The sequence below is a fragment of the Medicago sativa genome, chromosome 2 (genome assembly GCF_051527215.1).
Source record: "Medicago sativa cultivar Bolivia chromosome 2, Bolivia_mono, whole genome shotgun sequence".
Lineage (NCBI taxonomy): Eukaryota > Viridiplantae > Streptophyta > Magnoliopsida > Fabales > Fabaceae > Medicago > Medicago sativa.
The window spans coordinates 44,682,609-44,710,470 of NC_140750.1; positions in this window are offsets into that span (position 1 = coordinate 44,682,609).

A 27,862-nucleotide genomic window follows, 5' to 3' on the forward strand; every position below is an offset into this window, starting at 1 on the left:
TTCGCGGCAAACAGAAGACATAACTCAATAAAATAAAAAGAAAAAAACTCCAAAGTTATAAACTCAAAAGACAATCGATAAAAAAATAAAAAAAACATGCGAAAGAGGTTATATTTTGACGACAAAATTCAATATCTAAACAAACTAAAACAAATGGTAAAAAGATGAATAAGGAGAGATGTTGTGGTGATTAAAGAAATTAAATTTACAAGTGTTACACGACTAACCTTGAGAGAACTGCATATTTAACGATTGATCCATCAATCAAGAAGCTTCGTATTTCTTCCCATTTAATCAAATATCACATTTTCGCGTCAACTGTCATCGAAACAAAATATTAACTTTCCTATTTATCAAATTTATATTAAACTAAAATCATTTTCGGTTTGAGGATCATTGAACCAGATTTTCATACTTCCAGTTTAGCAAAATCCAAACAAACTCAGCTTAAAAATCATATTTCGCATCGAGGGACATCGAGGTACAAGTTCAACCTTCTCATTTATCATATTTGTAACCATAAATGCTAAAACCTTCATTTTTGCGACAAGAGTCATCGAGAAACAATATGATAGGAGAGAAAAAGCATGTATTCAATTTACCAAATTTAAAACAAAATAGGTTCAAATATCATGTCTCGCATGAAGGGATATAGAGGGACAAGTTCAACCTTCATATTTATCAAACTTCTAACCATATAGGCTAAAATCTCGTTTTCGTGACAAGGAACATTCCAATACTTTCATTTTACCGAATATGAAACCAAATAGGTTCACATATCATGTTTTGCATCAAGGGCCATCGAGGGTTCAACCTTCACATTTATCAAACTTGTAACGATATTAGCTAAAATTTCGTTTTCGCAGCAAGGATTATCTCATTACTTTCTATTTACATAATTTAAAACCAAATAGGTTCAATATTATGTTACGCATCAAAGGACATCGAGGGACAAATTCAACCTTCATATTTATCAAACTTCTATCCATATAGGCTAAAATCTCATTTTTGTGACAAGGGACATTCCAATGCACTTTCATTTTACCGAATACAAAACCAAATAGTTTCATATATCATATTTTGCATCAAGGGACATCGAGGGACAAGTTCAACCTTTATCAAACTTCTAACCATATAGGCTAAAATCTCATTTTCGCCTCATGTTTCGCATCAATGGTCAAGTTCAAACTTCTCATTTATCAAACTTGTAGGCATATATACCAAAATCAAATTTTCGCGACAAGGGCCATTCCAATACTTTCATTTTACCGAATACAAAAACAAATAGGTTCACATATCATGTTTCACATCAAGCGACATTAAGAGACAATTTCAAACTTCCCATTTATCAAACTTTGTAACCATATAGGCTAAAATCTCGTTTTTGCGACAAGGGTCATCCCAATACTTTATATTTACCGAGGGACAAGTTCAAACTTCCAATTTATCAAACATGTAACCATTTAAGCTAAAATCTGTTTTTCGCGGCAAACAGAAGACATAACTCAATAAAATAAAAAGAAAAAACTCCAAAGTTATAAACTCAAAAGACAATCGATAAAAAAATAAAAAAAACATACGAAAGAGGTTATATTTTGACGACAAAATTCAATATCTAAACAAACTAAAACAAATGGTAAAAAGATGAATAAAGAGAGATGTTGTGGTGATTAAAGAAATTAAATTTACAAGTGTTACACGACTAACCTTGAGAGAACTGCATATTTAACGATTGATCCATCAATCAAGAAGCTTCGTATTTCTTCCCATTTAATCAAATATCACATTTTCGCGTCAACTGTCATCGAAACAAAATATTAACTTTCCTATTTATCAAATTTATATTAAACTAAAATCATTTTCGGTTTGAGGATCATTGAACCACATTTTCATACTTCCAGTTTAGCAAAATCCAAACAAACTCAGCTTAAAAATCATATTTCGCATCGAGGGACATCGAGGTACAAGTTCAACCTTCTCATTTATCATATTTGTAACCATAAATGCTAAAACCTTCATTTTTGCGACAAGAGTCATCGAGAAACAATATGATAGGAGAGAAAAAGCATGTGTTCAATTTACCAAATTTAAAACAAAATAGGTTCAAATATCATGTTTCGCATGAAGGGATATAGAGGGACAAGTTCAACCTTCATATTTATCAAACTTCTAACCATATAGGCTAAAATCTCGTTTTCGCGACAAGGAACATTCCAATACTTTCATTTTACCGAATATGAAACCAAATAGGTTCACATATCATGTTTTGTATCAAGGGCCATCGAGGGTTCAACCTTCATATTTATCAAACTTGTAACGATATTAGCTAAAATTTCGTTTTCGCAGCAAGGATCATCTCATTACTTTCTATTTACATAATTTAAAACCAAATAGGTTCAATATTATGTTACGCATCAAAGGACATCGAGGGACAAATTCATTCTTCATATTTATCAAACTTCTAACCATATAGGCTAAAATCTCATTTTTGTGACAAGGGTCATTCCAATACACTTTCATTTTACCGAATACAAAACCAAATAGTTTCATATATCATATTTTGCATCAAGGGACATCGAGGGACAAGTTCAACCTTTATCAAACTTCTAACCATATAGGCTAAAATCTCATTTTCGCCTCATGTTTCGCATCAATGGTCAAGTTCAAACTTCTCATTTATCAAACTTGTAGGCATATATACCAAAATCAAATTTTCGCGACAAGGGCCATTCCAATACTTTCATTTTACCGAATACAAAAACAAATAGGTTCACATATCATGTTTCACATCAAGCGACATTAAGAGACAATTTCAAACTTCCCATTTATCAAACTTTGTAACCATATAGGCTAAAATCTCGTTTTTGCGACAAGGGTCATCCCAATACTTTATATTTACCGAGGGACAAGTTCAAACTTCCAATTTATCAAACATGTAACCATTTAAGCTCAAATCTGTTTTTCGCGGCAAACAGAAGACATAACTCAATAAAATAAAAAGAAAAAACTCCAAAGTTATAAACTCAAAAGACAATCGATAAAAAAATAAAAAAAACATACGAAAGAGGTTATATTTTGACGACAAAATTCAATATCTAAACAAACTAAAACAAATGGTAAAAAGATGAATAAAGAGAGATGTTGTGGTGATTAAAGAAATTAAATTTACAAGTGTTACACGACTAACCTTGAGAGAACTGCATATTTAACGATTGATCCATCAATCAAGAAGCTTCGTATTTCTTCCCATTTAATCAAATATCACATTTTCGCGTCAACTGTCATCGAAACAAAATATTAACTTTCCTATTTATCAAATTTATATTAAACTAAAATCATTTTCGGTTTGAGGATCATTGAACCACATTTTCATACTTCCAGTTTAGCAAAATCCAAACAAACTCAGCTTAAAAATCATATTTCGCATCGAGGGACATCGAGGTACAAGTTCAACCTTCTCATTTATCATATTTGTAACCATAAATGCTAAAACCTTCATTTTTGCGACAAGAGTCATCGAGAAACAATATGATAGGAGAGAAAAAGCATGTGTTCAATTTACCAAATTTAAAACAAAATAGGTTCAAATATCATGTTTCGCATGAAGGGTTATAGAGGGACAAGTTCAACCTTCATATTTATCAAACTTCTAACCATACAGGCTAAAATCTCGTTTTCGCGACAAGGAACATTCCAATACTTTCATTTTACCGAATATGAAACCAAATAGGTTCACATATCATGTTTTACATCAAGGGCCATCGAGGGTTCAACCTTCATATTTATCAAACTTGTAACGATATTAGCTAAAATTTCGTTTTCGCAGCAAGGATCATCTCATTACTTTCTATTTACATAATTTAAAACCAAATAGGTTCAATATTATGTTACGCATCAAAGGACATCGGGGGACAAATTCAACCTTCATATTTATCAAACTTCTAACCATATAGGCTAAAATCTCATTTTTGTGACAAGGGTCATTCCAATACACTTTCATTTTACCGAATACAAAACCAAATAGTTTCATATATCATATTTTGCATCAAGGGACATCGAGGGACAAGTTCAACCTTTATCAAACTTCTAACCATATAGGCTAAAATCTCATTTTCGCCTCATGTTTCGCATTGGGTCAAGTTCAAACTTCTCATTTATCAAACTTGTAGGCATATATACCAAACTCAAATTTTCGCGACAAGGGCCATTCCAATACTTTCATTTTATCGAATACAAAAACAAATGGGTTCACATATCATGTTTCACATCAAGCGACAGCAAGAGACAATTTCAAACTTCCCATTTATCAAACTTTGTAACCATATAGGCTAAAATCTCGTTTTTGTGACAAGGGTCATCCCAATACTTTATATTTACTGAGGGACAAGTTCAAACTTCCAATTTATCAAACATGTAACCATTTAAGCTAAAATCTGTTTTTCGCGGCAAACAGAAGACATAACTCAATAAAATAAAAAGAAAAAAACTCCAAAGTTATAAACTCAAAAGACAATCGATAAAAAAATAAAAAAAAAAACATGCGAAAGAGGTTATATTTTGACGACAAAATTCAATATTTAAACAAACTAAAACAAATGGTAAAAAGATGAATAAGGAGAGATGTTGTGGTGATTAAAGAAATTAAATTTACAAGTGTTACACGACTAACCTTGAGAGAACTGCATATTTAACGATTGATCCATCAATCAAGAAGCCTCGTATTTCTTCCCATTTAATCAAATATCACATTTTCGCGTCATCTGTCATCCAAACAAAATATTAACTTTCCTATTTATCAAATTTATATTAAACTAAATTCATTTTCGGTTTGAGGATCATTGAACCACATTTTCATACTTCCAGTTTAGCAAAATCCAAACAAACTCAGCTTAAAAATCATATTTCGCATCGAGGGACATCGAGGTACAAGTTCAACCTTCTCATTTATCATATTTGTAACCATAAATGCTAAAACCTTCATTTTTGCGACAAGAGTCATCGAGAAACAATATGATAGGAGAGAAAAAGCATGTGTTCAATTTACCAAATTTAAAACAAAATAGGTTCAAATATCATGTTTCGCATGAAGGGATATAGAGGGACAAGTTCAACCTTCATATTTATCAAACTTCTAACCATATAGGCTAAAATCTCGTTTTTGCGACAAGGAACATTCCAATACTTTCATTTTACCGAATATGAAACCAAATAGGTTCACATATCATGTTTTGCATCAAGGGCCATCGAGGGTTCAACCTTCATATTTATCAAACTTGTAACGATATTAGCTAAAATTTCGTTTTCGCAGCAAGGATCATCTCATTACTTTCTATTTACATAATTTAAAACCAAATAGGTTCAATATTATGTTACGCATCAAAGGACATTGAGGGACAAATTCAACCTTCATATTTATCAAACTTCTAACCATATAGGCTAAAATCTCATTTTTGTGACAAGGGTCATTCCAATACACTTTCATTTTACCGAATACAAAACCAAATAGTTTCATATATCATATTTTGCATCAAGGGACATCGAGGGACAAGTTCAACCTTTATCAAACTTCTAACCATATAGGCTAAAATCTCATTTTCGCCTCATGTTTCGCATTGGGTCAAGTTCAAACTTCTCATTTATCAAACTTGTAGGCATATATACCAAACTCAAATTTTCGCGACAAGGGCCATTCCAATACTTTCATTTTATCGAATACAAAAACAAATGGGTTCACATATCATGTTTCACATCAAGCGACAGCAAGAGACAATTTCAAACTTCCCATTTATCAAACTTTGTAACCATATAGGCTAAAATCTCGTTTTTGTGACAAGGGTCATCCCAATACTTTATATTTACTGAGGGACAAGTTCAAACTTCCAATTTATCAAACATGTAACCATTTAAGCTAAAATCTGTTTTTCGCGGCAAACAGAAGACATAACTCAATAAAATAAAAAGAAAAAAACTCCAAAGTTATAAACTCAAAAGACAATCGATAAAAAAATAAAAAAAAAAACATGCGAAAGAGGTTATATTTTGACGACAAAATTCAATATCTAAACAAACTAAAACAAATGGTAAAAAGATGAATAAGGAGAGATGTTGTGGTGATTAAAGAAATTAAATTACAAGTGTTACACGACTAACCTTGAGAGAACTGCATATTTAACGATTGATCCATCAATCAAGAAGCTTCGTATTTCTTCCCATTTAATCAAATATCACATTTTCGCGTCAACTGTCATCGAAACAAAATATTAACTTTCCTATTTATCAAATTTATATTAAACTAAAATCATTTTCGGTGTGAGGATCATTGAACCACATTTTCATACTTCCAGTTTAGCAAAATCCAAACAAACTCAGCTTAAAAATCATATTTCGCATCGAGGGACATCGAGGTACAAGTTCAACCTTCTTATTTATCATATTTGTAACCATAAATGCTAAAACCTTCATTTTTGCGACAAGAGTCATCGAGAAACAATATGATAGGAGAGAAAAAGCATGTGTTCAATTTACCAAATTTAAAACAAAATAGGTTCAAATATCATGTTTCACATGAAGGGATATAGAGGGACAAGTTCAACCTTCATATTTATCAAACTTCTAACCATATAGGCTAAAATCTCGTTTTCGCGACAAGGAACATTCCAATACTTTCATTTTACCGAATATGAAACCAAATAGGTTCACATATCATGTTTTGCATCAAGGGCCATCGAGGGTTCAACCTTCATATTTATCTAACTTGTAACGATTTTAGCTAAAATTTCGTTTTCGCAGCAAGGATCATCTCATTACTTTCTATTTACATAATTTAAAACCAAATAGGTTCAATATTATGTTACGCATCAAAGGACATCGAGGGACAAATTCAACCTTCATATTTATCAAACTTCTAACCATATAGGCTAAAATCTCATTTTTGTGACAAGGGTCATTCCAATACACTTTCATTTTACCGAATACAAAACCAAATAGTTTCATATATCATATTTTGCATCAAGGGACATCGAGGGACAAGTTCAACCTTTATCAAACTTCTAACCATATAGGCTAAAATCTCATTTTCGCCTCATGTTTCGCATCATTGGTCAAGTTCAAACTTCTCATTTATCAAACTTGTAGGCATATATACCAAAATCAAATTTTCGCGACAAGGGCCATTCCAATACTTTCATTTTACCGAATACAAAAACAAATAGGTTCACATATCATGTTTCACATCAAGCGACATCAAGAGACAATTTCAAACTTCCCATTTATCAAACTTTGTAACCATATAGGCTAAAATCTCGTTTTTGTGACAAGGGTCATCCCAATACTTTATATTTACCGAGGGACAAGTTCAAACTTCCAATTTATCAAACATGTAACCATTTAAGCTAAAATCTGTTTTTCGCGGCAAACAGAAGACATAACTCAATAAAATAAAACGAAAAAACTCCAAAGTTATAAACTCAAAAGACAATCGATAAAAAAATAAAAAAAACATACGAAAGAGGTTATATTTTGACGACAAAATTCAATATCTAAACAAACTAAAACAAATGGTAAAAAGATGAATAAAGAGAGATGTTGTGGTGATTAAAGAAATTAAATTTACAAGTGTTACACGACTAACCTTGAGAGAACTGCTTATTTAACGATTGATCCATCAATCAAGAAGCTTCGTATTTCTTCCCATTTAATCAAATATCACATTTTCGCGTCAACTGTCATCGAAACAAAATATTAACTTTCCTATTTATCAAATTTATATTAAACTAAAATCATTTTCGGTTTGAGGATCATTGAACCACATTTTCATACTTCCAGTTTAGCAAAATCCAAACAAACTCAGCTTAAAAATCATATTTCGCATCGAGGGACATCGAGGTACAAGTTCAACCTTCTCATTTATCATATTTGTAACCATAAATGCTAAAACCTTCATTTTTGCGACAAGAGTCATCGAGAAACAATATGATAGGAGAGAAAAAGCATGTATTCAATTTACCAAATTTAAAACAAAATAGGTTCAAATATCATGTCTCGCATGAAGGGATATAGAGAGACAAGTTCAACCTTCATATTTATCAAACTTCTAACCATATAGGCTAAAATCTCGTTTTCGTGACAAGGAACATTCCAATACTTTCATTTTACCGAATATGAAACCAAATAGGTTCACATATCATGTTTTGCATCAAGGGCCATCGAGGGTTCAACCTTCACATTTATCAAACTTGTAACGATATTAGCTAAAATTTCGTTTTCGCAGCAAGGATTATCTCATTACTTTCTATTTACATAATTTAAAACCAAATAGGTTCAATATTATGTTACGCATCAAAGGACATCGAGGGACAAATTCAACCTTCATATTTATCAAACTTCTAACCATATAGGCTAAAATCTCATTTTTGTGACAAGGGACATTCCAATGCACTTTCATTTTACCGAATACAAAACCAAATAGTTTCATATATCATATTTTGCATCAAGGGACATCGAGGGACAAGTTCAACCTTTATCAAACTTCTAACCATATAGGCTAAAATCTCATTTTCGCCTCATGTTTTGCATCAATGGTCAAGTTCAAACTTCTCATTTATCAAACTTGTAGGCATATATACCAAAATCAAATTTTCGCGACAAGGGCCATTCCAATACTTTCATTTTACCGAATACAAAAACAAATAGGTTCACATATCATGTTTCACATCAAGCGACATCAAGAAACAATTTCAAACTTCCCATTTATCAAACTTTGTAACCATATAGGCTAAGATCTCGTTTTTGTGACAAGGGTCATCCCAATACTTTATATTTACCGAGGGACAAGTTCAAACTTCCAATTTATCAAACATGTAACCATTTAAGCTAAAATTTGTTTTTCGCGGCAAACAGAAGACATAACTCAATAAAATAAAAAGTAAAAAACTCCAAAGTTATAAACTCTAAAGACAATCGATAAAAAAATAAACAAAACATACGAAAGAGGTTATATTTTGACGACAAAATTCAATATCTAAACAAACTAAAACAAATGGTAAAAAGATGAATAAAGAGAGATGTTGTGGTGATTAAAGAAATTAAATTTACAAGTGTTACACGACTAACCTTTAGAGAACTGCATATTTAACGATTGATCCATCAATCAAGAAGCCTCGTATTTCTTCCCATTTAATCAAATATCACATTTTCGCGTCATCTGTCATCCAAACAAAATATTAACTTTCCTATTTATCAAATTTATATTAAACTAAATTCATTTTCGGTTTGAGGATCATTGAACCACATTTTCATACTTCCAGTTTAGCAAAATCCAAACAAACTCAGCTTAAAAATCATATTTCGCATCGAGGGACATCGAGGTACAAGTTCAACCTTCTCATTTATCATATTTGTAACCATAAATGCTAAAACCTTCATTTTTGCGACAAGAGTCATCGAGAAACAATATGATAGGAGAGAAAAAGCATGTGTTCAATTTACCAAATTTAAAACAAAATAGGTTCAAATATCATGTTTCGCATGAAGGGATATAGAGGGACAAGTTCAACCTTCATATTTATCAAACTTCTAACCATATAGGCTAAAATCTCGTTTTTGCGACAAGGAACATTCCAATACTTTCATTTTACCGAATATGAAACCAAATAGGTTCACATATCATGTTTTGCATCAAGGGCCATCGAGGGTTCAACCTTCATATTTATCAAACTTGTAACGATATTAGCTAAAATTTCGTTTTCGCAGCAAGGATCATCTCATTACTTTCTATTTACATAATTTAAAACCAAATAGGTTCAATATTATGTTACGCATCAAAGGACATCGAGGGACAAATTCAACCTTCATATTTATCAAACTTCTAACCATATAGGCTAAAATCTCATTTTTGTGACAAGGGTCATTCCAATACACTTTCATTTTACCGAATACAAAACCAAATAGTTTCATATATCATATTTTGCATCAAGGGACATCGAGGGACAAGTTCAACCTTTATCAAACTTCTAACCATATAGGCTAAAATCTCATTTTCGCCTCATGTTTCGCATCATTGGTCAAGTTCAAACTTCTCATTTATCAAACTTGTAGGCATATATACCAAAATCAAATTTTCGCGACAAGGGCCATTCCAATACTTTCATTTTACCGAATACAAAAACAAATAGGTTCACATATCATGTTTCACATCAAGCGACATCAAGAGACAATTTCAAACTTCCCATTTATCAAACTTTGTAACCATATAGGCTAAAATCTCGTTTTTGTGACAAGGGTCATCCCAATACTTTATATTTACCGAGGGACAAGTTCAAACTTCCAATTTATCAAACATGTAACCATTTAAGCTAAAATCTGTTTTTCGCGGCAAACAGAAGACATAACTCAATAAAATAAAACGAAAAAACTCCAAAGTTATAAACTCAAAAGACAATCGATAAAAAAATAAAAAAAACATACGAAAGAGGTTATATTTTGACGACAAAATTCAATATCTAAACAAACTAAAACAAATGGTAAAAAGATGAATAAAGAGAGATGTTGTGGTGATTAAAGAAATTAAATTTACAAGTGTTACACGACTAACCTTGAGAGAACTGCTTATTTAACGATTGATCCATCAATCAAGAAGCTTCGTATTTCTTCCCATTTAATCAAATATCACATTTTCGCGTCAACTGTCATCGAAACAAAATATTAACTTTCCTATTTATCAAATTTATATTAAACTAAAATCATTTTCGGTTTGAGGATCATTGAACCACATTTTCATACTTCCAGTTTAGCAAAATCCAAACAAACTCAGCTTAAAAATCATATTTCGCATCGAGGGACATCGAGGTACAAGTTCAACCTTCTCATTTATCATATTTGTAACCATAAATGCTAAAACCTTCATTTTTGCGACAAGAGTCATCGAGAAACAATATGATAGGAGAGAAAAAGCATGTATTCAATTTACCAAATTTAAAACAAAATAGGTTCAAATATCATGTCTCGCATGAAGGGATATAGAGGGACAAGTTCAACCTTCATATTTATCAAACTTCTAACCATATAGGCTAAAATCTCGTTTTCGTGACAAGGAACATTCCAATACTTTCATTTTACCGAATATGAAACCAAATAGGTTCACATATCATGTTTTGCATCAAGGGCCATCGAGGGTTCAACCTTCACATTTATCAAACTTGTAACGATATTAGCTAAAATTTCGTTTTCGCAGCAAGGATTATCTCATTACTTTCTATTTACATAATTTAAAACCAAATAGGTTCAATATTATGTTACGCATCAAAGGACATCGAGGGACAAATTCAACCTTCATATTTATCAAACTTCTAACCATATAGGCTAAAATCTCATTTTTGTGACAAGGGACATTCCAATGCACTTTCATTTTACCGAATACAAAACCAAATAGTTTCATATATCATATTTTGCATCAAGGGACATCGAGGGACAAGTTCAACCTTTATCAAACTTCTAACCATATAGGCTAAAATCTCATTTTCGCCTCATGTTTTGCATCAATGGTCAAGTTCAAACTTCTCATTTATCAAACTTGTAGGCATATATACCAAAATCAAATTTTCGCGACAAGGGCCATTCCAATACTTTCATTTTACCGAATACAAAAACAAATAGGTTCACATATCATGTTTCACATCAAGCGACATCAAGAAACAATTTCAAACTTCCCATTTATCAAACTTTGTAACCATATAGGCTAAGATCTCGTTTTTGTGACAAGGGTCATCCCAATACTTTATATTTACCGAGGGACAAGTTCAAACTTCCAATTTATCAAACATGTAACCATTTAAGCTAAAATTTGTTTTTCGCGGCAAACAGAAGACATAACTCAATAAAATAAAAAGTAAAAAACTCCAAAGTTATAAACTCAAAAGACAATCGATAAAAAAATAAACAAAACATACGAAAGAGGTTATATTTTGACGACAAAATTCAATATCTAAACAAACTAAAACAAATGGTAAAAAGATGAATAAAGAGAGATGTTGTGGTGATTAAAGAAATTAAATTTACAAGTGTTACACGACTAACCTTTAGAGAACTGCATATTTAACGATTGATCCATCAATCAAGAAGCCTCGTATTTCTTCCCATTTAATCAAATATCACATTTTCGCGTCATCTGTCATCCAAACAAAATATTAACTTTCCTATTTATCAAATTTATATTAAACTAAATTCATTTTCGGTTTGAGGATCATTGAACCACATTTTCATACTTCCAGTTTAGCAAAATCCAAACAAACTCAGCTTAAAAATCATATTTCGCATCGAGGGACATCGAGGTACAAGTTCAACCTTCTCATTTATCATATTTGTAACCATAAATGCTAAAACCTTCATTTTTGCGACAAGAGTCATCGAGAAACAATATGATAGGAGAGAAAAAGCATGTGTTCAATTTACCAAATTTAAAACAAAATAGGTTCAAATATCATGTTTCGCATGAAGGGATATAGAGGGACAAGTTCAACCTTCATATTTATCAAACTTCTAACCATATAGGCTAAAATCTCGTTTTTGCGACAAGGAACATTCCAATACTTTCATTTTACCGAATATGAAACCAAATAGGTTCACATATCATGTTTTGCATCAAGGGCCATCGAGGGTTCAACCTTCATATTTATCAAACTTGTAACGATATTAGCTAAAATTTCGTTTTCGCAGCAAGGATCATCTCATTACTTTCTATTTACATAATTTAAAACCAAATAGGTTCAATATTATGTTACGCATCAAAGGACATCGAGGGACAAATTCAACCTTCATATTTATCAAACTTCTAACCATATAGGCTAAAATCTCATTTTTGTGACAAGGGTCATTCCAATACACTTTCATTTTACCGAATACAAAACCAAATAGTTTCATATATCATATTTTGCATCAAGGGACATCGAGGGACAAGTTCAACCTTTATCAAACTTCTAACCATATAGGCTAAAATCTCATTTTCGCCTCATGTTTCGCATTGGGTCAAGTTCAAACTTCTCATTTATCAAACTTGTAGGCATATATACCAAACTCAAATTTTCGCGACAAGGGCCATTCCAATACTTTCATTTTATCGAATACAAAAACAAATAGGTTCACATATCATGTTTCACATCAAGCGACAGCAAGAGACAATTTCAAACTTCCCATTTATCAAACTTTGTAACCATATAGGCTAAAATCTCGTTTTTGTGACAAGGGTCATCCCAATACTTTATATTTACTGAGGGACAAGTTCAAACTTCCAATTTATCAAACATGTAACCATTTAAGCTAAAATCTGTTTTTCGCGGCAAACAGAAGACATAACTCAATAAAATAAAAAGAAAAAAACTCCAAAGTTATAAACTCAAAAGACAATCGATAAAAAAATAAAAAAAAAAAACATGCGAAAGAGGTTATATTTTGACGACAAAATTCAATATCTAAACAAACTAAAACAAATGGTAAAAAGATGAATAAGGAGAGATGTTGTGGTGATTAAAGAAATTAAATTACAAGTGTTACACGACTAACCTTGAGAGAACTGCATATTTAACGATTGATCCATCAATCAAGAAGCTTCGTATTTCTTCCCATTTAATCAAATATCACATTTTCGCGTCAACTGTCATCGAAACAAAATATTAACTTTCCTATTTATCAAATTTATATTAAACTAAAATCATTTTCGGTGTGAGGATCATTGAACCACATTTTCATACTTCCAGTTTAGCAAAATCCAAACAAACTCAGCTTAAAAATCTTATTTCGCATCGAGGGACATCGAGGTACAAGTTCAACCTTCTTATTTATCATATTTGTAACCATAAATGCTAAAACCTTCATTTTTGCGACAAGAGTCATCGAGAAACAATATGATAGGAGAGAAAAAGCATGTGTTCAATTTACCAAATTTAAAACAATATAGGTTTAAATATCATGTTTCACATGAAGGGATATAGAGGGACAAGTTCAACCTTCATATTTATCAAACTTCTAACCATATAGGCTAAAATCTCGTTTTCGCGACAAGGAACATTCCAATACTTTCATTTTACCGAATATGAAACCAAATAGGTTCACATATCATGTTTTGCATCAAGGGCCATCGAGGGTTCAACCTTCATATTTATCTAACTTGTAACGATTTTAGCTAAAATTTCGTTTTCGCAGCAAGGATCATCTCATTACTTTCTATTTACATAATTTAAAACCAAATAGGTTCAATATTATGTTACGCATCAAAGGACATCGAGGGACAAATTCAACCTTCATATTTATCAAACTTCTAACCATATAGGCTAAAATCTCATTTTTGTGACAAGGGTCATTCCAATACACTTTCATTTTACCGAATACAAAACCAAATAGTTTCATATATCATATTTTGCATCAAGGGACATCGAGGGACAAGTTCAACCTTTATCAAACTTCTAACCATATAGGCTAAAATCTCATTTTCGCCTCATGTTTCGCATCATTGGTCAAGTTCAAACTTCTCATTTATCAAACTTGTAGGCATATATACCAAAATCAAATTTTCGCGACAAGGGCCATTCCAATACTTTCATTTTACCGAATACAAAAACAAATAGGTTCACATATCATGTTTCACATCAAGCGACATCAAGAGACAATTTCAAACTTCCCATTTATCAAACTTTGTAACCATATAGGCTAAAATCTCGTTTTTGTGACAAGGGTCATCCCAATACTTTATATTTACCGAGGGACAAGTTCAAACTTCCAATTTATCAAACATGTAACCATTTAAGCTAAAATCTGTTTTTCGCGGCAAACAGAAGACATAACTCAATAAAATAAAAAGAAAAAAACTCCAAAGTTATAAACTCAAAAGACAATCGATAAAAAAATAAAAAAAACATGCGAAAGAGGTTATATTTTGACGACAAAATTCAATATCTAAACAAACTAAAACAAATGGTAAAAAGATGAATAAGGAGAGATGTTGTGGTGATTAAAGAAATTAAATTTACAAGTGTTACACGACTAACCTTGAGAGAACTGCATATTTAACGATTGATCCATCAATCAAGAAGCTTCGTATTTCTTCCCATTTAATCAAATATCACATTTTCGCGTCAACTGTCATCGAAACAAAATATTAACTTTCCTATTTATCAAATTTATATTAAACTAAAATCATTTTCGGTTTGAGGATCATTGAACCACATTTTCATACTCCAGTTTAGCAAAATCCAAACAAACTCAGCTTAAAAATCATATTTCGCATCGAGGGACATCGAGGTACAAGTTCAACCATCTCATTTATCATATTTGTAACCATAAATGCTAAAACCTTCATTTTTGCGACAAGAGTCATTGAGAAACAATATGATAGGAGAGAAAAAGCATGTGTTCAATTTACCAAATTTAAAACAAAATAGGTTCAAATATCATGTTTCGCATGAAGGGATATAGAGGGACAAGTTCAACCTTCATATTTATCAAACTTCTAACCATATAGGCTAAAATCTCGTTTTCGCGACAAGGAACATTCCAATACTTTCATTTTACCGAATATGAAACCAAATAGGTTCACATATCATGTTTTGCATCAAGGGCCATCGAGGGTTCAACCTTCACATTTATCAAACTTGTAACGATATTAGCTAAAATTTCGTTTTCGCAGCAAGGATCATCTCATTACTTTCTATTTACATAATTTAAAACCAAATAGGTTCAATATTATGTTACGCATCAAAGGACATCGAGGGACAAATTCAACCTTCATATTTATCAAACTTCTAACCATATAGGCTAAAATCTCATTTTTGTGACAAGGGTCATTCCAATACACTTTCATTTTACCGAATACAAAACCAAATAGTTTCATATATCATATTTTGCATCAAGGGACATCGAGGGACAAGTTCAACCTTTATCAAACTTCTAACCATATAGGCTAAAATCTCATTTTCGCCTCATGTTTCGCATCAATGGTCAAGTTCAAACTTCTCATTTATCAAACTTGTAGGCATATATACAAAATCAAATTTTCGCGACAAGGGCCATTCCAATACTTTCATTTTCCCGAATACAAAAACAAATAGGTTCACATATCATGTTTCACATCAAGCGACATTAAGAGACAATTTCAAACTTCCCATTTATCAAACTTTGTAACCATATAGGCTAAAATCTCGTTTTTGCGACAAGGGTCATCCCAATACTTTATATTTACCGAGGGACAAGTTCAAACTTCCAATTTATCAAACATGTAACCATTTAAGCTAAAATCTGTTTTTCGCGGCAAACAGAAGACATAACTCAATAAAATAAAAAGAAAAAACTCCAAAGTTATAAACTCAAAAGACAATCGATAAAAAAATAAAAAAAACATACGAAAGAGGTTATATTTTGACGACCAAATTCAATATCTAAACAAACTAAAACAAATGGTAAAAAGATGAATAAAGAGAGATGTTGTGGTGATTAAAGAAATTAAATTTACAAGTGTTACACGACTAACCTTGAGAGAACTGCATATTTAACGATTGATCCATCAATCAAGAAGCTTCGTATTTCTTCCCATTTAATCAAATATCACATTTTCGCGTCAACTGTCATCGAAACAAAATATTAACTTTCCTATTTATCAAATTTATATTAAACTAAAATCATTTTCGGTTTGAGGATCATTGAACCACATTTTCATACTTCCAGTTTAGCAAAATCCAAACAAACTCAGCTTAAAAATCATATTTCGCATCGAGGGACATCGAGGTACAAGTTCAACCTTCTCATTTATCATATTTGTAACCATAAATGCTAAAACCTTCATTTTTGCGACAAGAGTCATCGAGAAACAATATGATAGGAGAGAAAAAGCATGTGTTCAATTTACCAAATTTAAAACAAAATAGGTTCAAATATCATGTTTCGCATGCAGGGATATAGAGGGACAAGTTCAACCTTCATATTTATCAAACTTCTAACCATATAGGCTAAAATCTCGTTTTCGCGACAAGGAACATTCCAATACTTTCATTTTACCGAATATGAAACCAAATAGGTTCACATATCATGTTTTGTATCAAGGGCCATCGAGGGTTCAACCTTCATATTTATCAAACTTGTAACGATATTAGCTAAAATTTCGTTTTCGCAGCAAGGATCATCTCATTACTTTCTATTTACATAATTTAAAACCAAATAGGTTCAATATTATGTTACGCATCAAAGGACATCGAGGGACAAATTCATTCTTCATATTTATCAAACTTCTAACCATATAGGCTAAAATCTCATTTTTGTGACAAGGGACATTCCAATGCACTTTCATTTTACCGAATACAAAACCAAATAGTTTCATATATCATATTTTGCATCAAGGGACATCGAGGGACAAGTTCAACCTTTATCAATCTTCTAACCATATAGGCTAAAATCTCATTTTCGCCTCATGTTTCGCATCATTGGTCAAGTTCAAACTTCTCATTTATCAAACTTGTAGGCATATATACCAAAATCAAATTTTCGCGACAAGGGCCATTCCAATACTTTCATTTTACCGAATACAAAAACAAATAGGTTCACATATCATGTTTCACATCAAGCGACATCAAGAGACAATTTCAAACTTCCCATTTATCAAACTTTGTAACCATATAGGCTAAAATCTCGTTTTTGTGACAAGGGTCATCCCAATACTTTATATTTACCGAGGGACAAGTTCAAACTTCCAATTTATCAAACATGTAACCATTTAAGCTAAAATCTGTTTTTCGCGGCAAACAGAAGACATAACTCAATAAAATAAAAAGAAAAAAACTCCAAAGTTATAAACTCAAAAGACAATCGATAAAAAAATAAAAAAAACATGCGAAAGAGGTTATATTTTGACGACAAAATTCAATATCTAAACAAACTAAAACAAATGGTAAAAAGATGAATAAGGAGAGATGTTGTGGTGATTAAAGAAATTAAATTTACAAGTGTTACACGACTAACCTTGAGAGAACTGCATATTTAACGATTGATCCATCAATCAAGAAGCTTCGTATTTCTTCCCATTTAATCAAATATCACATTTTCGCGTCAACTGTCATCGAAACAAAATATTAACTTTCCTATTTATCAAATTTATATTAAACTAAAATCATTTTCGGTTTGAGGATCATTGAACCACATTTTCATACTTCCAGTTTAGCAAAATCCAAACAAACTCAGCTTAAAAATCATATTTCGCATCGAGGGACATCGAGGTACAAGTTCAACCATCTCATTTATCATATTTGTAACCATAAATGCTAAAACCTTCATTTTTGCGACAAGAGTCATTGAGAAACAATATGATAGGAGAGAAAAAGCATGTGTTCAATTTACCAAATTTAAAACAAAATAGGTTCAAATATCATGTTTCGCATGAAGGGATATAGAGGGACAAGTTCAACCTTCATATTTATCAAACTTCTAACCATATAGGCTAAAATCTCGTTTTCGCGACAAGGAACATTCCAATACTTTCATTTTACCGAATATGAAACCAAATAGGTTCACATATCATGTTTTGCATCAAGGGCCATCGAGGGTTCAACCTTCATATTTATCAAACTTGTAACGATATTAGCTAAAATTTCGTTTTCGCAGCAAGGATCATCTCATTACTTTCTATTTACATAATTTAAAACCAAATAGGTTCAATATTATGTTACGCATCAAAGGACATCGAGGGACAAATTCAACCTTCATATTTATCAAACTTCTAACCATATAGGCTAAAATCTCATTTTTGTGACAAGGGTCATTCCAATACACTTTCATTTTACCGAATACAAAACCAAATAGTTTCATATATCATATTTTGCATCAAGGGACATCGAGGGACAAGTTCAACCTTTATCAAACTTCTAACCATATAGGCTAAAATCTCATTTTCGCCTCATGTTTCGCATCAATGGTCAAGTTCAAACTTCTCATTTATCAAACTTGTAGGCATATATACAAAATCAAATTTTCGCGACAAGGGCCATTCCAATACTTTCATTTTACCGAATACAAAAACAAATAGGTTCACATATCATGTTTCACATCAAGCGACATTAAGAGACAATTTCAAACTTCCCATTTATCAAACTTTGTAACCATATAGGCTAAAATCTCGTTTTTGCGACAAGGGTCATCCCAATACTTTATATTTACCGAGGGACAAGTTCAAACTTCCAATTTATCAAACATGTAACCATTTAAGCTAAAATCTGTTTTTCGCGGCAAACAGAAGACATAACTCAATAAAATAAAAAGAAAAAACTCCAAAGTTATAAACTCAAAAGACAATCGATAAAAAAATAAAAAAAACATACGAAAGAGGTTATATTTTGACGACAAAATTCAATATCTAAACAAACTAAAACAAATGGTAAAAAGATGAATAAAGAGAGATGTTGTGGTGATTAAAGAAATTAAATTTACAAGTGTTACACGACTAACCTTGAGAGAACTGCATATTTAACGATTGATCCATCAATCAAGAAGCTTCGTATTTCTTCCCATTTAATCAAATATCACATTTTCGCGTCAACTGTCATCGAAACAAAATATTAACTTTCCTATTTATCAAATTTATATTAAACTAAAATCATTTTCGGTTTGAGGATCATTGAACCACATTTTCATACTTCCAGTTTAGCAAAATCCAAACAAACTCAGCTTAAAAATCATATTTCGCATCGAGGGACATCGAGGTACAAGTTCAACCTTCTCATTTATCATATTTGTAACCATAAATGCTAAAACCTTCATTTTTGCGACAAGAGTCATCGAGAAACAATATGATAGGAGAGAAAAAGCATGTGTTCAATTTACCAAATTTAAAACAAAATAGGTTCAAATATCATGTTTCGCATGCAGGGATATAGAGGGACAAGTTCAACCTTCATATTTATCAAACTTCTAACCATATAGGCTAAAATCTCGTTTTCGCGACAAGGAACATTCCAATACTTTCATTTTACCGAATATGAAACCAAATAGGTTCACATATCATGTTTTGTATCAAGGGCCATCGAGGGTTCAACCTTCATATTTATCAAACTTGTAACGATATTAGCTAAAATTTCGTTTTCGCAGCAAGGATCATCTCATTACTTTCTATTTACATAATTTAAAACCAAATAGGTTCAATATTATGTTACGCATCAAAGGACATCGAGGGACAAATTCATTCTTCATATTTATCAAACTTCTAACCATATAGGCTAAAATCTCATTTTTGTGACAAGGGACATTCCAATGCACTTTCATTTTACCGAATACAAAACCAAATAGTTTCATATATCATATTTTGCATCAAGGGACATCGAGGGACAAGTTCAACCTTTATCAAACTTCTAACCATATAGGCTAAAATCTCATTTTCGCCTCATGTTTCGCATCATTGGTCAAGTTCAAACTTCTCATTTATCAAACTTGTAGGCATATATACCAAAATCAAATTTTCGCGACAAGGGCCATTCCAATACTTTCATTTTACCGAATACAAAAACAAATAGGTTCACATATCATGTTTCACATCAAGCGACATCAAGAGACAATTTCAAACTTCCCATTTATCAAACTTTGTAACCATATAGGCTAAAATCTCGTTTTTGTGACAAGGGTCATCCCAATACTTTATATTTACCGAGGGACAAGTTCAAACTTCCAATTTATCAAACATGTAACCATTTAAGCTAAAATCTGTTTTTCGCGGCAAACAGAAGACATAACTCAATAAAATAAAACGAAAAAACTCCAAAGTTATAAACTCAAAAGACAATCGATAAAAAAATAAAAAAAACATACGAAAGAGGTTATATTTTGACGACAAAATTCAATATCTAAACAAACTAAAACAAATGGTAAAAAGATGAATAAAGAGAGATGTTGTGGTGATTAAAGAAATTAAATTTACAAGTGTTACACGACTAACCTTGAGAGAACTGCTTATTTAACGATTGATCCATCAATCAAGAAGCTTCGTATTTCTTCCCATTTAATCAAATATCACATTTTCGCGTCAACTGTCATCGAAACAAAATATTAACTTTCCTATTTATCAAATTTATATTAAACTAAAATCATTTTCGGTTTGAGGATCATTGAACCACATTTTCATACTTCCAGTTTAGCAAAATCCAAACAAACTCAGCTTAAAAATCATATTTCGCATCGAGGGACATCGAGGTACAAGTTCAACCTTCTCATTTATCATATTTGTAACCATAAATGCTAAAACCTTCATTTTTGCGACAAGAGTCATCGAGAAACAATATGATAGGAGAGAAAAAGCATGTATTCAATTTACCAAATTTAAAACAAAATAGGTTCAAATATCATGTCTCGCATGAAGGGATATAGAGGGACAAGTTCAACCTTCATATTTATCAAACTTCTAACCATATAGGCTAAAATCTCGTTTTCGTGACAAGGAACATTCCAATACTTTCATTTTACCGAATATGAAACCAAATAGGTTCACATATCATGTTTTGCATCAAGGGCCATCGAGGGTTCAACCTTCACATTTATCAAACTTGTAACGATATTAGCTAAAATTTCGTTTTCGCAGCAAGGATTATCTCATTACTTTCTATTTACATAATTTAAAACCAAATAGGTTCAATATTATGTTACGCATCAAAGGACATCGAGGGACAAATTCAACCTTCATATTTATCAAACTTCTAACCATATAGGCTAAAATCTCATTTTTGTGACAAGGGACATTCCAATGCACTTTTATTTTACCGAATACAAAACCAAATAGTTTCATATATCATATTTTGCATCAAGGGACATCGAGGGACAAGTTCAACCTTTATCAAACTTCTAACCATATAGGCTAAAATCTCGTTTTCGTGACAAGGAACATTCCAATACTTTCATTTTACCGAATATGAAACCAAATAGGTTCACATATCATGTTTTGTATCAAGGGCCATCGAGGGTTCAACCTTCATATTTATCAAACTTGTAACGATATTAGCTAAAATTTCGTTTTCGCAGCAAGGATCATCTCATTACTTTCTATTTACATAATTTAAAACCAAATAGGTTCAATATTATGTTACGCATCAAAGGACATCGAGGGACAAATTCATTCTTCATATTTATCAAACTTCTAACCATATAGGCTAAAATCTCATTTTTGTGACAAGGGACATTCCAATGCACTTTCATTTTACCGAATACAAAACCAAATAGTTTCATATATCATATTTTGCATCAAGGGACATCGAGGGACAAGTTCAACCTTTATCAAACTTCTAACCATATAGGCTAAAATCTCATTTTCGCCTCATGTTTCGCATCATTGGTCAAGTTCAAACTTCTCATTTATCAAACTTGTAGGCATATATACCAAAATCAAATTTTCGCGACAAGGGCCATTCCAATACTTTCATTTTACCGAATACAAAAACAAATAGGTTCACATATCATGTTTCACATCAAGCGACATCAAGAGACAATTTCAAACTTCCCATTTATCAAACTTTGTAACCATATAGGCTAAAATCTCGTTTTTGTGACAAGGGTCATCCCAATACTTTATATTTACCGAGGGACAAGTTCAAACTTCCAATTTATCAAACATGTAACCATTTAAGCTAAAATCTGTTTTTCGCGGCAAACAGAAGACATAACTCAATAAAATAAAAAGAAAAAACTCCAAAGTTATAAACTCAAAAGACAATCGATAAAAAAATAAAAAAAACATACGAAAGAGGTTATATTTTGACGACAAAATTCAATATCTAAACAAACTAAAACAAATGGTAAAAAGATGAATAAAGAGAGATGTTGTGGTGATTAAAGAAATTAAATTTACAAGTGTTACACGACTAACCTTGAGAGAACTGCTTATTTAACGATTGATCCATCAATCAAGAAGCTTCGTATTTCTTCCCATTTAATCAAATATCACATTTTCGCGTCAACTGTCATCGAAACAAAATATTAACTTTCCTATTTATCAAATTTATATTAAACTAAAATCATTTTCGGTTTGAGGATCATTGAACCACATTTTCATACTTCCAGTTTAGCAAAATCCAAACAAACTCAGCTTAAAAATCATATTTCGCATCGAGGGACATCGAGGTACAAGTTCAACCTTCTCATTTATCATATTTGTAACCATAAATGCTAAAACCTTCATTTTTGCGACAAGAGTCATCGAGAAACAATATGATAGGAGAGAAAAAGCATGTATTCAATTTACCAAATTTAAAACAAAATAGGTTCAAATATCATGTCTCGCATGAAGGGATATAGAGGGACAAGTTCAACCTTCATATTTATCAAACTTCTAACCATATAGGCTAAAATCTCGTTTTCGTGACAAGGAACATTCCAATACTTTCATTTTACCGAATATGAAACCAAATAGGTTCACATATCATGTTTTGCATCAAGGGCCATCGAGGGTTCAACCTTCACATTTATCAAACTTGTAACGATATTAGCTAAAATTTCGTTTTCGCAGCAAGGATTATCTCATTACTTTCTATTTACATAATTTAAAACCAAATAGGTTCAATATTATGTTACGCATCAAAGGACATCGAGGGACAAATTCAACCTTCATATTTATCAAACTTCTAACCATATAGGCTAAAATCTCATTTTTGTGACAAGGGACATTCCAATGCACTTTTATTTTACCGAATACAAAACCAAATAGTTTCATATATCATATTTTGCATCAAGGGACATCGAGGGACAAGTTCAACCTTTATCAAACTTCTAACCATATAGGCTAAAATCTCGTTTTCGTGACAAGGAACATTCCAATACTTTCATTTTACCGAATATGAAACCAAATAGGTTCACATATCATGTTTTGTATCAAGGGCCATCGAGGGTTCAACCTTCATATTTATCAAACTTGTAACGATATTAGCTAAAATTTCGTTTTCGCAGCAAGGATCATCTCATTACTTTCTATTTACATAATTTAAAACCAAATAGGTTCAATATTATGTTACGCATCAAAGGACATCGAGGGACAAATTCATTCTTCATATTTATCAAACTTCTAACCATATAGGCTAAAATCTCATTTTTGTGACAAGGGACATTCCAATGCACTTTCATTTTACCGAATACAAAACCAAATAGTTTCATATATCATATTTTGCATCAAGGGACATCGAGGGACAAGTTCAACCTTTATCAAACTTCTAACCATATAGGCTAAAATCTCATTTTCGCCTCATGTTTCGCATCATTGGTCAAGTTCAAACTTCTCATTTATCAAACTTGTAGGCATATATACCAAAATCAAATTTTCGCGACAAGGGCCATTCCAATACTTTCATTTTACCGAATACAAAAACAAATAGGTTCACATATCATGTTTCACATCAAGCGACATCAAGAGACAATTTCAAACTTCCCATTTATCAAACTTTGTAACCATATAGGCTAAAATCTCGTTTTTGTGACAAGGGTCATCCCAATACTTTATATTTACCGAGGGACAAGTTCAAACTTCCAATTTATCAAACATGTAACCATTTAAGCTAAAATCTGTTTTTCGCGGCAAACAGAAGACATAACTCAATAAAATAAAACGAAAAAACTCCAAAGTTATAAACTCAAAAGACAATCGATAAAAAAATAAAAAAAACATACGAAAGAGGTTATATTTTGACGACAAAATTCAATATCTAAACAAACTAAAACAAATGGTAAAAAGATGAATAAAGAGAGATGTTGTGGTGATTAAAGAAATTAAATTTACAAGTGTTACACGACTAACCTTGAGAGAACTGCTTATTTAACGATTGATCCATCAATCAAGAAGCTTCGTATTTCTTCCCATTTAATCAAATATCACATTTTCGCGTCAACTGTCATCGAAACAAAATATTAACTTTCCTATTTATCAAATTTATATTAAACTAAAATCATTTTCGGTTTGAGGATCATTGAACCACATTTTCATACTTCCAGTTTAGCAAAATCCAAACAAACTCAGCTTAAAAATCATATTTCGCATCGAGGGACATCGAGGTACAAGTTCAACCTTCTCATTTATCATATTTGTAACCATAAATGCTAAAACCTTCATTTTTGCGACAAGAGTCATCGAGAAACAATATGATAGGAGAGAAAAAGCATGTATTCAATTTACCAAATTTAAAACAAAATAGGTTCAAATATCATGTCTCGCATGAAGGGATATAGAGGGACAAGTTCAACCTTCATATTTATCAAACTTCTAACCATATAGGCTAAAATCTCGTTTTCGTGACAAGGAACATTCCAATACTTTCATTTTACCGAATATGAAACCAAATAGGTTCACATATCATGTTTTGCATCAAGGGCCATCGAGGGTTCAACCTTCACATTTATCAAACTTGTAACGATATTAGCTAAAATTTCGTTTTCGCAGCAAGGATTATCTCATTACTTTCTATTTACATAATTTAAAACCAAATAGGTTCAATATTATGTTACGCATCAAAGGACATCGAGGGACAAATTCAACCTTCATATTTATCAAACTTCTAACCATATAGGCTAAAATCTCATTTTTGTGACAAGGGACATTCCAATGCACTTTCATTTTACCGAATACAAAACCAAATAGTTTCATATATCATATTTTGCATCAAGGGACATCGAGGGACAAGTTCAACCTTTATCAAACTTCTAACCATATAGGCTAAAATCTCATTTTCGCCTCATGTTTTGCATCAATGGTCAAGTTCAAACTTCTCATTTATCAAACTTGTAGGCATATATACCAAAATCAAATTTTCGCGACAAGGGCCATTCCAATACTTTCATATTACCGAATACAAAAACAAATAGGTTCACATATCATGTTTCACATCAAGCGACATCAAGAAACAATTTCAAACTTCCCATTTATCAAACTTTGTAACCATATAGGCTAAAATCTCGTTTTTGTGACAAGGGTCATCCCAATACTTTATATTTACCGAGGGACAAGTTCAAACTTCCAATTTATCAAACATGTAACCATTTAAGCTAAAATTTGTTTTTCGCGGCAAACAGAAGACATAACTCAATAAAATAAAAAGTAAAAAACTCCAAAGTTATAAACTCAAAAGACAATCGATAAAAAAATAAACAAAACATACGAAAGAGGTTATATTTTGACGACAAAATTCAATATCTAAACAAACTAAAACAAATGGTAAAAAGATGAATAAAGAGAGATGTTGTGGTGATTAAAGAAATTAAATTTACAAGTGTTACACGACTAACCTTGAGAGAACTGAATATTTAACGATTGATCCATCAATCAAGAAGCCTCGTATTTCTTCCCATTTAATCAAATATCACATTTTCGCGTCATCTGTCATCCAAACAAAATATTAACTTTCCTATTTATCAAATTTATATTAAACTAAATTCATTTTCGGTTTGAGGATCATTGAACCACATTTTCATACTTCCAGTTTAGCAAAATCCAAACAAACTCAGCTTAAAAATCATATTTCGCATCGAGGGACATCGAGGTACAAGTTCAACCTTCTCATTTATCATATTTGTAACCATAAATGCTAAAACCTTCATTTTTGCGACAAGAGTCATCGAGAAACAATATGATAGGAGAGAAAAAGCATGTGTTCAATTTACCAAATTTAAAACAAAATAGGTTCAAATATCATGTTTCGCATGAAGGGATATAGAGGGACAAGTTCAACCTTCATATTTATCAAACTTCTAACCATATAGGCTAAAATCTCGTTTTTGCGACAAGGAACATTCCAATACTTTCATTTTACCGAATATGAAACCAAATAGGTTCACATATCATGTTTTGCATCAAGGGCCATCGAGGGTTCAACCTTCATATTTATCAAACTTGTAACGATATTAGCTAAAATTTCGTTTTCGCAGCAAGGATCATCTCATTACTTTCTATTTACATAATTTAAAACCAAATAGGTTCAATATTATGTTACGCATCAAAGGACATCGAGGGACAAATTCAACCTTCATATTTATCAAACTTCTAACCATATAGGCTAAAATCTCATTTTTGTGACAAGGGTCATTCCAATACACTTTCATTTTACCGAATACAAAACCAAATAGTTTCATATATCATATTTTGCATCAAGGGACATCGAGGGACAAGTTCAACCTTTATCAAACTTCTAACCATATAGGCTAAAATCTCATTTTCGCCTCATGTTTCGCATTGGGTCAAGTTCAAACTTCTCATTTATCAAACTTGTAGGCATATATACCAAACTCAAATTTTCGCGACAAGGGCCATTCCAATACTTTCATTTTATCGAATACAAAAACAAATAGGTTCACATATCATGTTTCACATCAAGCGACAGCAAGAGACAATTTCAAACTTCCCATTTATCAAACTTTGTAACCATATAGGCTAAAATCTCGTTTTTGTGACAAGGGTCATCCCAATACTTTATATTTACTGAGGGACAAGTTCAAACTTCCAATTTATCAAACATGTAACCATTTAAGCTAAAATCTGTTTTTCGCGGCAAACAGAAGACATAACTCAATAAAATAAAAAGAAAAAAACTCCAAAGTTATAAACTCAAAAGACAATCGATAAAAAAATAAAAAAAAAAACATGCGAAAGAGGTTATATTTTGACGACAAAATTCAATATCTAAACAAACTAAAACAAATGGTAAAAAGATGAATAAGGAGAGATGTTGTGGTGATTAAAGAAATTAAATTACAAGTGTTACACGACTAACCTTGAGAGAACTGCATATTTAACGATTGATCCATCAATCAAGAAGCTTCGTATTTCTTCCCATTTAATCAAATATCACATTTTCGCGTCAACTGTCATCGAAACAAAATATTA